Raw genomic sequence first — 19,536 nt, 5'->3', positions numbered from 1 at the left:
GTTAAGAAGCTACTATGGAACCACCACAGAATTTTTATAGCTGTATTTGACACAAAAATATATGATTTAGCTCTTCCACTATCAGAATATACTGAAAAATAATTTAAACTGTCTTCCAGACTTATCTACAGTGTGTATATGACATTGTTGTTAGCAGGGAGGCTCTGGAGACAGCAAAGAAATGAAAGAACTGAAAGCGCTACTCCCAAGGAGGCAGAAATAAGTATATTGCTTCTATTGCCTTTGAACAAATGCCAGCAAATAACTATTCATAGAGCAAAATGCATGGGTATGGTTAGGGTCACTCAACAGTGTAAATGGTGGGCAAAGAATGTGGTCAGATCTGTGGTATGCATCTGCTCATTTCAAACAGGGATTGGAGGATAAGCAGCAGTTTAATTAGTTGTCATCAGTTATTTCTCCCCAAACTCCCTGCTCCTAAATATTTAGTGTCAGAACTACCACACAGCCATCTAACATCTAATGCATGCCCTCACATCTGTGCCTGGCAGACATTATCTGAGTGCATGCTCACATGGGAGCATCCTCTTAAGGGAAACTGAGGCACAACATTAGGGATCAACGCACAGCCACAAGAGAAAGCTGTGTTAAAGGAGGAGCTTCTGAAGGTTTCTCTCCAGCCCTTTCTTATGCCAGTGTTGCAGCTAAGAAGCTAAATATTTACTTCTCTTGAGAAACAACAGGTTAATTTTATCAACTTTCAAATGCCAACAACTCTAATTTCAGATACACTCCTTTTTTCCCCTGTGTTTTGCATTCTTCTGCCTCCCTTCCAGAAGGCCCATTACGCTTAATACCCCGTCTTCTTCAAAACTTTTTAGTGAGCTTTCAAGAAAGTCTTTGAAGAATGAAAATAACTTATACAGCAAGGGAACGAGGAGCTTGCTAGTCAGCAACTCGAGCCCAGAACTATCCTGCAAGACGGCACTTCCTGACATGATTTCCAAAATTATCATTATGGCAGTTTATACTTGTCGAGCTGTGAAGTAACTGGAAAACATTGAGGCAATTTTCCTACTGTTTACTTGTTGCGGAAAATAAAGGCAAAATGTCATTTATTCTATTCATAACCAGAACCCACGCGTAGGGTGTTTTTAATTTCAAATTATTATCAAGTGGGGGCTTACTTAGTCAGAGGGGACTTGTGCCAGATGCCAAGAGATTCTCTTAGAAGTCAAGGAGTACAATATTACGTGGGTGAAAATCAGGCAGTTACATGACATAGCCAAGAATGACATGCAAAAATATACAACTGGCATCGGCTCCGATTGCAAACTACAACAGAGAAAGGCACCGTGCCTTTTTCTAACACCTTTTGAAACAGAGAGTCCTTAAAGTCACAGGAAAGCGATTTTTCCTACCAGGGTTTTGCCTTTAGAGAACACAGCTTTGGGTGTCATTTCATTACAGAAAAATGTCTTATTTGGGGCTATTAGCATTTCTTCCTCTTTCTACTCCTTTCTAACAGGACATCAGCAGGAATAAATTAGGTGACTCAGTCTGCATACCTATTTATCTGCTGCGTGCAGCCTCGCCTTAGATGATTTATTTATTTATTACAAGCACCAAGATCATCTAAATAATGAAATATTTCAAAATAAAGAGTGCCTCAGATCTGGATTTCCCTTATCATGAAAAATCGTGGAAGCTTCTCTCAGGCCACGTGCATTTCAGAGGTGAGCTACTCCCGGTGCAGTTTTGCAGCATCTCTGGCACAAGTGAGAAGCGATGCCCACTCCCTCTGGTGTGACAAAATGAGCAAGAGCGAGCAGCTAGCACAGCTCCTGATGCTGCAAATTTAAAAGCAATATATTCTCCAGTGGGTGTCTGCAAAGTTTGGCAGAAGCCTCTGGCATCTGGTTATGCTCCCCGGGAACCTTTCAAAGAAAATAAACAAGTTGCAGGAGGGCGATGCGGCTCTCTCCAGGAGCTGCTGCCTTGTCCCACAGGACAGCCCTGGTCGGTACGAGGCAGCTTTGCATACAGATCACAGCACGCGGGGAGATGGTAGCCAGGAACAGGCTACATTAAAATTAAGCAAAAACAGTGCACTCAGTGAAATATTTTTGATCAGGAAGCTCTGTTTGCTGGAAGTGCAATGGGATGCTGCTCTTCCATGCAGCCTTTTGTAGCGGAGTCAGGCTCCAAGGCGGCAAGAGGTGCCTTAGCTCTCCATCACGGTCTGGACAGAGCTCAGAAGGCACTTGAGACACAGCTTTTTCATGATTTTGGCAGTCTGTGTTTGTTACTGCCTGTTACTTTTCAGAAAGACTTTCCTTTCCGTAAGAATCACCACCGGGGAACAATGACACATAATCACTAACTGCTGCATTTGGTTAGGGACCGAAAAAGCTCAACAAGGAATTTTTATCCCTTAAAAGAACACAGAGCATAAAGCAAAACGCTGAGGCAAACAGATGCATTTCTCTTTGTCTGACCTTTGGCTGAGCATCCAGAACCTGTCTTCAGACCACATTGCCTGAAGCCATGAGATTTCTCTCCTCTGCACTGAGGAGAAGACTCCTGAAGGGAGCTTCTCAGCAGCTTTGCCTGGGACGTGGCAGTGACAGTGGAGCAGGAGCTCTGCAGCATTATTACACCTCCTCTCCTTTCCATCCACCTAAATCCTAAACCAGATTTCTCTCGTTTTGGCTTTCGTCGCTGACCTATTTGACAACTTTGGTGAATTTAATCTCAAAATACTTAGAGATGTAGGGCAAAAAATATTTTTTCCAGGCTACCAATAAAGAATGTAGTTTCAGGAAGATTAAATAGCTTAATGGGACATTTTGGTGACTGGAGGAAATTTATAAGGTTATGATAAATTTGGGATATAAATGTAAGAATAAAGTTACACTGCTAGAAGCAGCATCTTATTGACAAAACTGCTAGGAAGTTGCCAAGGTAATAAACAAGGAATTGAGATGGATTACTGGTGATATGCTTCTGACTGTATTGTTCTATGTCAGCTGTCTGATACCTTGTGAAGTCCTTATGTATCTAGGTAAAACACTACACCCATGAATACCTTTCTTCAATAGGGTTATTAGTAAGAATAACCACAGGAAGGGCAGTCAATGATTTTGTTACTGAGAGGTATTAACACAAATTTTACATTTTTTTTTTTTTTTTTAAATAAAACTAAACTTTAAATAAAACTAAAGAAAATTGGAATTCAGCTGCAAACACATTAACAACCTGTATTTTCAAAGCTTAGTAAAATTTCTAGGGCCAACATTTCAGTAGAAATATTGAAATTTACAGTAAACTTATGGAAAACCAAAAATAAACTCTCATTCAAATCCATTCCTCATCCAGCTTCTCTGATATCACCATTTTCTCAGATTGGTCATCTTTTTTATTTCTCTGCAGCTCTGCACTGCTGCAATATAGGTATATCACATCTACTATAAAACTGTGCAGTAAGTTTGGTAAAGTCCTGCCAAAGCTTTCAAAGCTTTTTTTTTTTTTTTTTTTTTAAATCCTTTCCTCAATTGTTATGATGGGGTAAGAAAATCTTATATAATTTAAGATAATAATAGCTTCACTTATTAAACATCAGACTAAGCATTTCTGGAGAAGAATGTAACATCAGTAAATAGAGAAAATAGCAGGGTATAAAATTCTTAATAGTCATTAATTTGTCTCTTTCAAGACAGTTCTCTGAATGACACGTGGGTAACAGAAATGGAACACATTTACTGCAGTCAGAGAATTTTGCTCAAAGCCCGTTTTAAACAGTTTGAGGTACCCAGGGGCCCAGGGACCCAGGCAGCACAGTGCAGCCAGGGCTGGGCTGTCGGGGAAGGCTGACGCCACTGCTCCATTGCATGCAGTGAGCTCAGCAGTGCTCAGCATCCCCCAATCCCCATTTTTCTGCAGCCTCGCTAACCCTCGCAGAGGGCATGCATGCCTACAAATCCATCGTGGGGATGTCCACATGGCTCTGTCACAAGGAAGCACCTGAGGTGGAGGAGCCACAGCAGCGCTACAGCTCCGTTGGTGCAGCACTTCACTGCGCTCTGAGTAAGTGACCTTGTGGCTCCCTACACAAGGCTGCATCGTGCCGTACAAATTTACTCATATGAGCCTTCAGCTATTTCATTTCCCGCAGGTCTCTTGTCATCATTGTTTCATTACACGCCTTTCTTTTCCACTGAAACTACATTTTATTTAAAAAGTACGATGAAGAATAAATGCAGCTACAGTTGAATAAACAACTCAGGTCAGCCGGTGCACCAAACTTTACCAGGATCTTGTTGTCATTTCTCATTTACACTGAATGAACTGAACTCCACTTTGCTATATCATTAAAGGCAATTGCTTTGCATACACAACAGCTAAATTTTAAGAATTCTTTTTTTTTTTTTTTCCTGCTGAATCTTATTTTTTTCTATTTTTTCTATTTCTATTTTTTCCTTGTTTGTTAAAGGCGGAGATTCCTAAATCACTGAAAAATACAACTTTGTTTACCTAATTGTTGGATAATGCACACAACTTATTTATACATTTGCTTTCTAAGTTCTCCTCTGGCTATTGAAGTTGTATGTTATTAGTGTCTTGTTAAGCTCACTATAAATTTTTCAGAAGGAGTCATTTAAACTTGTAAGATCTCTATGTTTTGGCTCCCAGCTGTCTTTGGGACTGTGTTCAAGTATTCGTGTTCTTCAAGTTCCAAGAAACATCTTATCTGTCCCTACAATCACTCAAGGAATTTCAGCATAAAACTGCCTTTTATTTTCTGAACAAACAGAAAATACTCAACAATCAGGTTCCCTTCCCACTGATAAGCTCAGCCCCTGACTACATGTTTTACAGCTGTGTGTGTTCAAGTACTCACCTCCAAAACAACCTGACACTGTATGTATATGGCATTGCTGAAATAGGTTTTCTCCTCTGTATTGTCTGAAGTTGTGATAAAAGAGGGTTTCCACGTTAGTTCAATTAGTTCACTGATGGAACATGAATTCCAGATCCTATCATTCAAAGTCCTGTTTATTGCTCACATCGTTTTAAAGGCCTCTCTGTTTCATAGTTGACAAAAGTTCATGCCACGGTTATAATAGACAATATCTTCGAACCGCTTAGCCATGAAACATCAACAGTTGTCCTAGGATTATCTACAGAGCCCCCTGTTTGCAATGGCTATAGAGATGAATGCCTATTAACTCAGGTTAATTAACGTCCTTATATATTCTTGTGTGGACTTTCAGTAGATGCTTACTCAGCAAAACAAACGTCTGTGTCCTTCATTTTGGGCTGATCCATTAACTGTTGTGTGTCTTCCCAAGAATACATGCTCATTAACTCAAATCAACTGCTATTCAATTACTTTGAGTTATAGTATGTCCCTAAACACCACTGCAAACAGACCCCCTAGAGATATCATATACTTCAACTGTTAACTAAGGCATACTCCATATTGCTGGTAAATGATTATATCTAGTTTTGAAGTAATAACTTCACATTCCTGCTTAAAATGTTTCCTGTTATGATTTTTTTTCAAAACTCCTTTATAGGTAATTGTAGTGATAAAACTTGTTCCTTGCAATAAAGTACAACTGCATTAATATTATTATTATTGCACTTGGCCAGAGATGGTTCCTGCAATCATTTTTTTTTTCTTTCATATAATCCATTTGTTTAGATAGAAAGAAGAATCTGTTTGTTTAGAAGAAGAATCCATTTGTTTAGATAGAAAGATAATCAGGTCTCTGATTATTTCAGAATGAAATTCTTATGGTAGCACATGTTTTTTAAATTTTAGGGTTCTTTTAATTTTCAAATGTTTTCTAAGATTTTTTTCCACATACTTTTTACAGAAATTTCAGAAAGGTACCACACCATATGCTTTGATTTTTTGACTTTCAGTAATGGAAAGACAGCATGGCCAAGCTTTTCTTTTCACAAACTACAGCAATTCTGATAAATAGCTAGGAACAATTGACAAAGATCTCAGACAGTCATTGCAGTAAGAAAATAAAAATTTTTAATAGCAAAGAACACTAGAGAACTTGTAATATACTGACATCCCTCTGCAATGTTGAAATGTGTTTAAAAAAATAAGAATGTTCAACACCTTTGTAGTATTTAAAAAACAAAAAATACAGAAGTTAAGGCAATGGCCAGGGAGTGTAACTTCTTAAAAATAAAAACAAATGTAAAATCCCTCCATTACAAAGGTAAAAGAAAAATAAACAGTGGGAGCTAAGACAAGAGACAAAGGTGTAGCAAAAAATGTTTTTAAAATTGGTTATTTTTGTTTGAATATATTTCTATTTAATATGTCCTCCTGAAACTAACTGGGCCTCTCCTAGACACTTACATCAGATGAACAAAGAAAATGCAGGAACACAGAGTTGTTATATGCAACAGGAGCTCTGCAGCTTCTCCTGATGTGGGCTGGGAATGTGAGGAGAAAATCCCATCCCAGCAGTTTCCCATCTGACAATCAACCCATGAAAAGGTCTTTGGTCCTGAGGAGAATTTTCTTACCATGAACAAAACAAAGACATTGTAAACACCCATTTGCTCCTAATATTCTTTAATCCATGTGAAGAGAGGGGGGTTGCATATTTTGCAAACTTATTATCAAGTCCTTTGAAGTAATGAAACTGGTTTTTGGGTGCATGAGTGTGGAAGACTTGCCAGAGCAGCCTGCAAGGCTCCAGTTACGGCACCTGTCAACCTGATAAAGAAAATCATTTGGGGTTTAGTCTCCTCTGTGTTACCGGGAAATAGGCAGAGGTGGCATTACAAGCTCTGTGTGCACCTCTGCATCGCAATGGTTACCTGATGGGCAGAAAGAATGGAGAAAATGGAAGAAAATAAAACAAGTAAAGGATAAGAGAAGCACTAGAATAGGAAGTTTTGCTAGGAAAAGCTCGGTTAACACTAAATCATGCAAAAACGAACTAGGAGCTTATATTCACTGGAGTGACAGAAATCAGCCGTTCATGGCCCTTCCCTTCACTGAGCCATATTATAGAAAGCTGCACAGAAGTGAAACAGAGCTAGAGCAATAGGACGAAGGCACTCAGGCAGAGGATATGATCCTGCACACTGCAGAATGGACTCTAGTCCCTATTTACTTTGCCTTTCTTGCTGGGGCATCATTACACAGTGAACAGACAGCGTGGTGAGCTCCAAGGGTTGGAGAAGTCCTGGTTTGGAGGGCTGGGAGATGCCAATCAATCCTTGTGTTTTATCCCTCACACCCACTGACTTCCCAATGTGATTGAGCCCAGGGCTCCCTTCGCACTGACATGTTTTCTTCCCCCTTCCTCCTCCCCGGCACAGTAATGAATTATGGCACCTCCAGTGCCAAGCAGAAAAGCCAAGCCAACGAGAGGCCGCACCAGGGCTGCGCTGAGCTGCACAGCATATGGTTAGCACTCCTAAAGCAGCCAAAAAGCAACAGCACTTGCTGTGAATTTCACACATGGCTCCCATCAGGATCAATTCTTGCCAATCTCTAATATCAGCATAATGGAAGGGAAAAATCTCTAGGCTGCGCACAGCCACCGAGCACCACCTCCACTCCATGACAGCACCTTGGGAATTAGGTGCTAAATGACCCATCTTCCAAAAATCTTTACAATGGCTCTGGTTCTCTGAAAGAAGAAAAACTCCAGCCCCCTCTCTCAGAGCCCCCAAACCATGCAAAATGTTTCTTTCCCCAGTGTAGAAGACCCCCATTGTGCAGATCCCAGGGAAAAGGTTTCTCCAGCCCTCCCCAAGCCAAAGCACTGCAGGATGTCCTGACGCCACAGGCTCAGTTCCCGCATGCAAAATATCCCACGAAGGGCAACCTGCAAAGCAGCAGGAGCTAGAGCCAAATCCACGAAATCATACAAGTTCCTTTAGGTAAAACTCAAGTAACAAGTTAATATTCTCCTTCTGAAAACAAATTACTTAATCTGAAGAGATTTTCAAAGATGACTAGAGACTTGGCACTTCAAGTGTGGAGGTTGCAAACAAAAAGTCTAGAGGATTGGGATTATCTAGAACACACTAATATCAATCATCTGAAAATCAGCCCTCATAGAATGGCTGAGTTGGATCAGGCAAAAGTAAAAGGACCACATACCATGATCGGTTTGAAATATCCACATATTTCACTATATAAAGCAAGAACCCACAGTGAATTGCCTCATGCATCTCTTTCAGGACTGCTTTGCCCATGTGGTCCAATTACATGGGCTCTGTTGACACCTCACGGTACAGCTGCAGGATAATTTATTCATAAGCATTTTTAAAAGCATCGTGCATTTCCAAACAAAGTCATGCATGCTGCTGATTCATTTACACCAAATTAAAAAGCTTCATCTTCATCCCTCTCTCTCAAATTTAACTTTCAGCATTTTAATTGTTTCTTCCTTCATTGTTAGATCAATATCAATCATTGTCTTCAGTTACCAGAACTTGCATCTTCCTGAAAATTATGTTAAATTTAGATGCTAATGAAAACTGTTTGCACTGTTTAACCACAGAAATGAAACCTCTATTACAAACCATAAAAACTGTTAGTTGTAACAAGAAACCTTAATTTCTACCTCAATCTCCTTTTTGCCATCTGCTGCCCTACAAGACCCGTCCCAGAAACCATGGACTAATGAAACAAACAAACAATAAAAGGGATAATTGTTAACTTTGCTTCACAACACAACAAACATTCAAAGAATTAAAATAGTCCCATTAACCATTACACTGAAAATTATGTTATAAAGCAAACTAATCCATGTATGCCAGCACATGCCAATATTCCTTCTTTCCAGACATCTTCACAAACAAACAACCTAATATCCTATACAGGGATATATAAAAATGGGGCCTGACCCATGACACTGAACATAGACCACCCTCCCAGAATGAATAAGACAAAAAAAAAAAATCCAGCCAACATGACAAATACCACAAACTCTACCATAGTAATAGGTGATTGTTCATTTATCCAAAGTCTTACACAGTTCATTAGATATATTATAAATCATAAGTATTTAAACTGTAATAAATATTTATATTTAAATAGTATTTATTGTGGCCAATCCTCAGAACTTGCTATGTGAGACACTGATTCTGTACTCTGCACTCTGTCATTCATAGATGCTTTTCTCATAGGTCCACCATGCATCTTCGTACAATTACAGACACTACCATGTCCTGGAAATGCTGTGTCAATGATCTTCAGCCCCCCCTCCATATCGTGGGATGAAGGCAAACAATGGGCTTCAGGATAACAGCTATGTTCAGAATACACCAAAAAGGTTCAAATCCCCTAATAGAAACCATTATTCAGACAAAATCCTTGCCTTCCTGTATAAACTCAAAATTAAATTGTGCACAGGGTAGGGGAGGGAGAAGGTTATAATAATTACAAAACTCTAATACATTTTAATTATGTTCTGTGCTGCAGAAGACAAGTAATCTTAGACAGCCATCCCTCCTTTTTATTGGGCTTAGATGAGATACAATCAAATTAGGTAAAATGCTCTGCTTTGTATTTACTTCTTAATGGTTGAAAATCTTTATTTCTTGTTTTTTACTGATCTGCCCCCAATGAACACTCAACACATCCTCATCAGGGTTATAGTACAAACAAGATCGTTCCATTTGTGACTTACACATCAGTCATGTCTGAAGGAAGACCGAGAAAAATCAGACAAACAGAGCCACGCTACACCGCTGCTAAAAAAAGTCCCATGAAGTAAGAGGCTAATGAGCCCATTTGAGCAATAATGTGGTAATGTGGTCTATGCCATCTGGAATGCAGAATGAGCTTTTAGTTCACTCTCTGTTTTCTCTGAGTCCTAACCTCCAAACACGCACAACTACAGGAAGGCGGGTTTGATTCCTGATGTAAATCTAGTGACTCCCATGACAAAACCACAGATTTATTTATTTATTTTTTAGGAGATATTATACATAAATACCTCATTCCTCTTATAAACCGGACAATTTAGTCAGGAGCCACAGTCTACCTCTTGAGTCAGCTAATTCTCTACTTCAGTTATCCTACACACCTTCTTTAATGAATACATGTTCCTTTGATTAAATTCACATTTTTGTCTACCTAATTAGCCTGAAAAACCTGTGCTGAACCAATCTAAAAGTGACTTCATTACTGTTCATTGGTGCATGTTTGCAACCCATCACTGTCAACTCAACAGGCGAAGGATTAGAAGAACATTAACTCTGGCTTATTTGGCTTTTCATAGCAATCATTGCACTTGGAGCACACAGCCAATCCAAGCCTTCAATCGACCCGGTAGGACACTGACAGATGTTTTAATCATGTGGCTTCATTCATTAGTGCTCATTTGCCTGGTTGGCCAGGTTTGTGGTTCTGAGAGACAGTTGAAACAAAAAATAATTAAACCTAACCAGCTTAATTACTTTTTAACATTCATCCCTCAGCTGGTACAGTTCATGAGTAATGACAAATTGAAAATATAAATAAAAAAACAGTTTATTCAGACCAATGAGCTAATAAGTATGTTCACCAGAAGATGCATCATTGCTTGTCTAGGAACGTAAGCAAAGTTGCCTAAAAGGCACTTAATGTACATTGGTTAATGAAATCATACCAGAGCTAATGAATATATATAATTGGGTAGGCAGCTGCCACTAGAAAAAAGTTAGTGGAACCATCTTGCTAATTCAGTCTGCAGAGACAAGTAGAGAAGGCCCTTGAAGACAATTCAATAGACCCTGCTAATACAGTGACTATTGATTATTTGCATGATAAAATTGTGTTGTTTCTCTACTGTTCAGCTTGTTGTAAAAGCAACCCCCAGCAACTTCTAAAATAATAAATAAATAAATTTAAATACAAAATAAAAACAACAAAACTTCAAGTACATTACAAATTGAAAACAAACAAAACCAAACAAAACATCTGAAACACTGTCCAAGTGTCTGCACCTCAGTAAACCTGCTGGGATTACTCTTATCAGGCACCAGCTGATTCCATGTAGTGTAGTGTGCGGGTAAAAATGTGACTAAAGTTAATGAAGGGAGACCTAGAGAGCAAGGGAGAGCTAGAGCTCGATTTTGTAGCAAATTATTGAAGTCTGCACTGTAAATTTGGTATTTTAGGCCCTGAAAATCCTGTGCAGGGGAGCTGCTACAGAAGAATATTTATCTCAAACATCATCTTTGGTTTTTGATTTCATCTGCTTTATTCTTTCATTACCAGTGTCCCTGAAGTCTTGAAATATTATTCTCCAAATGCAAAGATCTCTTCATCTAACCTCTTCTAGAAACTCTCAAAACATTTCACAATTTTTATGTTACCTTTATTGTATTATAGGAAATCCAACATCTGGATGGGTGTCAGAGAGTACCTCTTAGGACTTTTATTAAAGGTCCATTTTCCTGTGTTACCATATATACCGGGACACAGTGACATTCCAGTGTGCAGGGACCGTGCTCCCAGGACTGCTAAGGTTCCATGCCTCCAGAAAGGCAGCAGAGCAGATGACCAAAAAGTTTTGTAGAAAAGGCTGACCTCAAGGTTTTCCTGCACTGCAGAGGGCATAAAGCAAGCACTTCTTAATGCAAAGAAAATGAGCTGATTTATTTATTCACAAATCAGAAGAAAAAGCAGCCCGCACCCACCAAGGCTTTCTCTGTAAGTTCCCAACTGCAAGGGAGGGTCCCTTAAGGCCAGGGAATTGTAGCAGAGCAATGCCAATGGATGGTCCCCACCGAGACACTCACCCACCTACAGCAGGTGGGAACCCCAGCTCAATGTGCAAGAGACCTGGTGGTGGGAAGGCATGATAGGATGGTATTCCTTCACGCCGTTTATCCTTCTGACTGCTGAAGAACCCAAATTAAAATTCAACACCTCTACTGTATAATTTAGTGGACCATAAGCACATTTTTTTTTCTACTAATGATTTCTTATAAAGCTCTGGATAAATAATAAATATCAGTGTATGTATTTTATCCCAGTCCTAGTTTGTTCTTATCTTTTCAAATAGATTTTTTCCCCAAAATATCCCATTGAGACCATTTGGAGTTTGTTTTCATTTTCAGGCTCTGCTGAACTAAGCATTTGATTCAGAGAAAATAACAGGTTTGAAAGAAAGGCTCTGGGAAACTTTAAACATAACAGATGCTTATTTGCAGACATCTGACTTAACTGAACTGAAAACCCCAGTCTAAATCCTGAAAACCATAAATGTCAGCCAGCTAGAACAGAATAATAACCACTTATCGATACAGATGCACCCAGTAGATAACAGAGTGTCTGGATTATAATATTCATATAACTATTCTCAGTTTGCTTCTCCTGAGCTCTCAAATTATAACCGGCAGCCCCATGTTTCATTTCCCAGTGCCGTGCATTGCTGGCTCACAACGAACGGAGTGGTCCATTACAAACTGGTAATTTTCCTCCCAGTATCAGGTATGAACTATTCATTTTGGCATTGACATCCAAAGAAGCTCATATAGGATATTCTTAGTGGCATAAGTGGCCAAGAGTAGCCACCTCTGTGATTTTTAAAAGAGCCCATTGAATCCAAGCTGACAATTCATACTTCATATATCTCAATCTCCTAATCTTTGAAATTACAGAATCTGTGTGATCAAAGTAAAATCACAGGCAAAAAAAGCACTCAAACTTCAAAGCAGTTTGGATCAGGATTCATCTTTTCTGCTTGTCCATAATGAGGCAAAACCAAGTAGCCTGAAGTTTGCAAAAATTTGGTGAAGAGAGATCTGAAGACTTAGGGCCATTTGAAACAAAAATGTCAGCACTATAAATCGACCTGAAAGTACAGAGCTGAGAGGACACAGGCATTTTAGTGACAACTGTGAAATTTCAGCTTAGAAATCAGCATCAGGTCAGGCTGTTTAACATTTTCTTATACTTTTCTCTTTACCTGGGCAAGGGATAAGATACTTATAGTCCAAATAACTTGGATGGCTTTTTGCCCTTAGTTTAGAAATTACATTTTGTTCCCTGTGCTCTTGCCCTTTCAAAATTGGGCCCAGATTACCTTCACAAAACATTAGTCATCTAAACGTTAGGTGCACAATCTCGGTGAGGTGTTCACGATAACATTATAGCCAACAAAAATAGAAAGCAGTCACCAGAGGGTGATTCATCCTGCCCAAATCAGATGCCTACTGTGGGATGTGCTAAATCAGCCCTCTCTTCAGATACCTGAAATTTGGCAAAGAAAAATTAGATTTCTAATATTATCAGATCTTTAAAAAATAACCCAATGGGCTCATCTACTCAGCAGTGTTAATACCATTGCATTTTTTATTTGTACTTTTAATTATTTAAAAAAAAATATATTTTTTTTCCAAGCTTGTCTAAGACACAGTTTGATTCTCTCATGATGTCTTAAAATCATGGGTAAAAGTCCTATGAGACATTAATAGATTTTAATTAAATTCATTATTCCATTAATTGAAAATGATCTGAGGTAATCAAGAACTTTGTTGTTGATCTCAGTGGGAATTTGGTTGAGTTTTTTCTGGATAGATGAGCTGACAGACAAGGTGGTGACTAGCTAAGGTTGTCTGAAGATACAGTTTAAATCTTACAGGCTACATATTCAGGTAGTAATATTCTACAACTGCCGTATAATACACTACATATATTTTGGTGGGCAATGAAGTGATCTCCAAAGTCTGATGAAAGCACATAGTAGCTTCACTGAGATTTTATGCAAATTTCTCAAGACAAAATATGGATGTTACATCTCTTAAAATATTCATTGAAAATGGGGAAAAACCTTTCTTATTAAATACTCCCTGATGCACATGTAAATGCTAAAACTGTGAAAAGATGAGACTCTAACATCAGTCACTATAAAGAGAAAAATCAATTTTGTATAAAAAGTAGCTTTATTCAACTTAGTTGTGCAACAGAAGAAATTAATTACATCACTACATATTGCAAAAGGGTTGTTTTATCATGTTTCATTTGGCAATTCCTGCCACAGGGAAGAGAGAAAGTTATTGAATGAGACAACAGTAAGAGAAAAAAGGAGGGACAGCAACATGAAAAAGAAAAAATACAGGGAGACAAGGAGCTAATAATGGCATGCTCAAAGAGAAGCCAGGGAAGCAAGAGAAGACAAATCACTACACGGTCAGAGAAGTCAAGAAAAGAGATCGATATAATATATAGCATGGGGCATAAGGCAGGAAGAAATGCAACATATAATGAAGGGAAGCATCATTAAAAAATTGGGTCAGGACTCATCCAGCAATGTATCCTCTTTCCTTGCTCTGGCAGCCCAGAGGGATTTAAGCTGTTGGTGGGATGCTGCTGAGCCAGCGCATCCTGTCCCGAAGCAACATGTCCGTGAAAGCCAGATTCAACTGGAGCTGTCTGTGGCCAACAGAAACCAGCTCAAATCCACCTCACCGCTGTTCCACAGGGCAAAATCTTTCATACCACACTTCTGTAATATATGGTACTACAGCAAGGAAAGTTAGTAAAAAAGACTTGTAGAAGTGACTATCCTTAATGTTCCAAACTTTTAAAATATGGTGTAAGTGAAGTTTTGTATCTAGAATTTATTAAATAAGATGAGTTGGGCCTTAGAGATGCTATTAAAACCCTGAGGTCACTGTAAGAACGGTGCATACATATAATTTAGATTCTTTTTTTTTTTTTCTTTCTTATTCATGAACCATTCGAGGTGAATGGCTACAGAGAAAATAAAAATGATGGCCTGACAGATATCTGAAAAGCACATCCAGATATTTCCGTATCCATGCTGACACAGGGAAGAACTGTATCTCATGTCATTTGGAGACTCCATTTAATCTGCCAACCCCCCCATTAGTAATTACTTTCATTATTATCCCTGCCCCCAAAAGGCTATTAACTTTATCAAATAATAGATAGTTCTGTCTGTCCTCTTTCAGAAGTTGCAGTCTAATTTTTATTTTTTGAGAGAAAATGATGCATAAATGGTTGACACTTGCTGCCAGATAATTCCGCGTCTAAGTCCCTATTCATAATAAAAGTTTTGGTACACGAGCAAGTCAGCCCATTTGAACTGGTGACAGTCCACCAGGTTATTTTACCATACCTTCAACTTGTGGTAAAAGCTGGGTAACTATACAGAGTATTCTGCAGTTAAGCAGAGTTAAGCTAACATCAGCTATCTTGCATACACTGAGGATAAGTATTCAGCTGCACGGCATGTTATTTAGGCTTTGCTAGCACACAAATTCTTGAAAATACATCTGAACACTTCGCTGAGGCACAGGTAGGCATGGAGACTGTGTGGCACCTTAGAGATATTCACAGCTAGGTTCGTCCAGCAGCTGGGAGCCTGTAGGAAGAGTCACCTTCATCTCATTACTAACTCACCAAAAATTCCCTAACCGGGAACAGTGTTATTCACCCACACCCTACCACTGGCAAGTAAAGAGAGGACATCATGTGCCCTTCGTATGTTTTCATGACACACTGAAAACATTTAACTTCAGTATTTACTTGTTTTTATAGCAAAAACATTTCAGTACTTAGTTTATCTAGATGAGCAACACTAGTACAGTTATGCTTTGTTTCAGCACTTGCACAAACAGCAGCAGCGGTAACCTGCAATGCACTGTGAAGCCCTGTTTTAGGAAGACTGCACCACCACACTTCTGAAGATCTGTAGATTGAGAATCTGGTTTGCTCTTGACAGAAAATTCAGAAGCAAACAGAATAAGAATCATAGAGTTGGAAGAGACCCGTAAGGATCATCAAGTCCAATTCTTGGCTCCACATAGCACCACCCAAAATGAGACCTTATATCTGATAGCATTTTCCAAATGCTTCTTCAAATTCAGCAGGCTCGGTACTGTGCCCACTTCCTTGGGCAGCCTGTTCTCCAGTGTCATTTCAGTTCTGAACCTTTTCCTAACACCCATCCTGACCCACTCCTGTCCCAGCTCCATGCCTTCCCCTTGGGTCCTGTCACTGTCCCCAGAGAGCAGAGCTCAGCCCCTCGTGAGGGAGCTGCAGGCCGCCATGAGGCCCCCCCCTCAGCCAGCTCTTCTCTGGGCTGAACAAACCCAGGGACCACAGCCACTCCTCACTTTCAAGACCCTTCACCATCTTTGTAGCCCTCCTTTGGATGCTCTCAGTCTGTACATACAGCCAGGGTTGCCCTGTCCCAGATGAAGAATCTGACACTTGCTCTTGCTGAATTTCACGCTCTTGGTGACTGCCCAGCTCTCTAGTCTGTCAAGGTTTCCCTGCAGGGCCTCCCCACCCTCGAGGGAATAAATAGTTCCTCCTAATTTAGTATCATCTGCAAACTAACTTAGTATGCATTCAAGTCCTGCATCCAGATCATTTATAAAAACACTGCGGAGAACTGGCCCCAAAAGGGAGCCCTGGGGAATTTATGACTAGTCCTGAATATGCCTTGGCACTCTTAATGCAACCTCTGTGACGCTGCGTGCAGTGGGGAGGGAGGCGGTGGCCCAGCGAGCAGAGCGCAGGGCAGGGAGCACCCACACACCACTGCCTCGCTGCGGGCTCTGAAAGACCAAAAGAATCATTTCCAAACACAACAGATGCATAAGCACAGACAAACATTTTGGCTATATACCTCAAAATTTTTACATTAAAAAAAAATTGCTTACATGCTCAGCATATTTTATAGTTTAAAATTTTGAGACCTTACTCAGTTCAGCCATAAATGTATTTACATAGAGTAAGAGTTTTTCTGGGTTAAATTTTGTCTTGTGTCATAAGAAAGAATTCTTAAGCCACATAAAAGGCAACGTGTTACATGTTAGATTGCAATTCTTGCTTTAAGCAACTTTATAAAGGTCTCCCTTCCTTCCTGAAGGGAAAACCTTTCCTAGTTTTCATAAAGCAGTTCATAGTATTTAACAATTACCAATCTCCAAAGGCATGTTTAATTTCCCTCATTTATCAAGCTGCCAGATAATATTTACACATTCTCAGCTCTCACTGTGCTCCTCTGGTGAACTCTACTTTCCAACTAATGCTGCTCCTAAGTTCTCATATTTTCAAAAGTAAATATTTTTACTTACTTTCATTATAAGCACGTTGGAGCCATTAACCCCTTTAGAATTTCACACATCCATTTCTCTAGGTATAAAAAAAATACCATCTTCAGCTGTACAGAGTATTTTCAATTCATCCTGGACTGCAGAAAGGCCAAAGTTTGCAGGACGTGTTCAATGCCTACACATACCCAACCACCATCATCCTGCATCTAGCCTCTTCCTCCTTGCTGCAAATTCAAGCTTCTCGCTTTTGTTTTCCCCAAGACAGATATCAGGCAAATTTGGGTGACTAGCTAACAATTCCTCTACACAATGACAGGTTGTATAAAGTCACATGTTTCTGAAACCTGATAAGCAGCCCTTTTGTAATTCGCATGGAGAGAGAAGCACTTAAAAATAGTGACCACATCCAAACTCATATCATCCATCATTGACAAATAATTAGAAAGAAAAGTTAATTAAGACCGGATATTTAGGAAAAAAAAATTGAAGATGTGCACAAGATGGCAAAGCTATGATTTGTTCTCCTGTTCCTGCCTCAGCTATATAAGATCATACCAAAAGTTGAGGAGCAGCTTAGTGATTCATTTTCTTGCTTGATTTTAACGTAGTAAACTAAATGAACCTTGCAGAACAGTTCCTAAAGGCTACCAAAAATCTGAAATCCATTCAAAGAAACAACAATCAGCCATTAATTGAATTCTGATTCCATATTCCCCCTAAATTCATCAATGTGTTCTCACGTAAAGCAAACTTTGCTAATCAGATTGACTTTATCACATTTTCACTCTTCTTCAGGACGGAACACAAAAGCACATCTGGGAAAAGTTACTGCAAATCTATGGGATACCACCAGTCTGATACCACACCAACCCACACAACACCAATGTTTTTGCAAGAAGTTTGTTTTAAGGATTTCACAACAAAACTGTGTATACCTGTACACAGTAGCATCTGTGATTGGTGATTTTAGATTTGCATGTTCAGCTGCAGAGGAGGGAAACAGCTCCTTTCAGAAAGTCACAGGTCAAAACCTAACTAACAAGTAAACTCACTTTGGGCTTTAAATGGGACTATGTAATGGACAGACCAAACACCCCGCGCAACAGATCAATTTTGCCCCCCCCCCCCCCCCCCGTTCCCCGTTTTTTTTTTAAAGGGATTTACTCAGAAGAGAAATTCCTCTTAAAAATGTCTTGCTGTGTCTTTACCCAAAGAATTTTTGCAATAATTGTGATTCTCTTAATGATTTGGAGTTGCTGATACAAATTCTTCAAAGTTCATTTCCATTTCACTATCTGAAGATCTGAACTCATGCATCTTTTTCATACACAATGTTTTACTTGCTCCATTTAAAAAATAAATAAAGGAACAATTCCATTTCAGAGAGACCAGAGGGGTGAGTGCAACGAATTCAGCAATGACATTCACCTCTACAGGTCAGGTCTGAGCATGAACGAGGGTTTGTGGGAAGCCAGCCCATCAACTCAGCTGTGCTGTGGTGCAAAATAACCCGCAGCCCTAACCAGAGTCCAGCTTGCCACAATTCATTGTGTGCCATGGTTTCAGAAGGCAAACAAATGCTCAGCAGCATGCTGCATATGAGGGGAGATAGGACAAACTGAGTCCTACAAATATGAGAATAATTTGCCCTTTTTTTTTTTTTTTTGAATGTTCTTGGCATTGATAATGGGTTTGACAAGATGTTCTGCAAACAGCCCATGGGTTACCCATGAGACAACCCTAGTTAGCATTCAAATGACTATTTTTGAATGTCACTCAGGACTATTTCACCAGAACCACTTTTTGCTCATTAGAAAGGTTTGAGCTGCTGCCACAGTTGCAGGGGAAACACACTGAATGTCCTTCCAATAACTGAGCCTAGCTGAAGTGTAAACTTCAGTCTCAAACACTGCCTAGCCTGTGGGCATCACAACTCCCAGCACTTCCACAAAGAAAGAAAGAAAAAAAAAACAAACCTATTTCAAATCCTTCAACCACATTATTTTATGATGTAAAGGAAAAAAAAAATAATATTGAGCCATTACATTTACTTTCATTCTGCCCTGGAAGCCATTTGGCATTTATGAAAACAAAAAAACGACTTTTGTAAAGAAACACCATGCATCAATTTCTAATTCTTCATCTGCTAAAAGGGAGTTGGTAAGGACCTTTTATAATTTCAGCAGGGCTATTTTACTTCAGCACTACTTTGAGGGGCAATATTTCATGATGGCAGGCCCTTTGGCACCTTGTAACCTCTCATACATATATAACAAATTAGAAAGGCAATGACATATTTATACTACAATTAAAAACATGTTTAGCATTCCCTGAAGGCACCACTCTTCCCAATTATTTTCTGCTAAAGGTACATTAATCTGCTGCAGCAGCCCACTACAATAAAGACAACAGTTGTTCCCATATCTGAAGTTTAAATAGGGAGTGCAAAAATTGGTCCCATAGCCTTGAAATGTCACCACACTCGGATTATACTCATGC

At 39.4% G+C, this 19,536-nt stretch overlaps 1 protein-coding gene across 22 annotated transcripts in view; it reads right to left on the bottom strand.

The window, feature by feature from the left end:
* Positions 1-19,536, bottom strand: part of SGCD (sarcoglycan delta) — a 543,191-nt gene that overhangs the window by 109,042 nt on the left and 414,613 nt on the right. The window lies entirely within an intron of this gene.

The sequence above is a fragment of the Anas platyrhynchos genome, chromosome 14 (assembly GCF_047663525.1).
Source record: "Anas platyrhynchos isolate ZD024472 breed Pekin duck chromosome 14, IASCAAS_PekinDuck_T2T, whole genome shotgun sequence".
Lineage (NCBI taxonomy): Eukaryota > Metazoa > Chordata > Aves > Anseriformes > Anatidae > Anas > Anas platyrhynchos.
The sequence above is the reverse complement of the archived record's forward strand: the minus strand, read 5'-3'. Positions and strand labels throughout refer to the sequence as shown.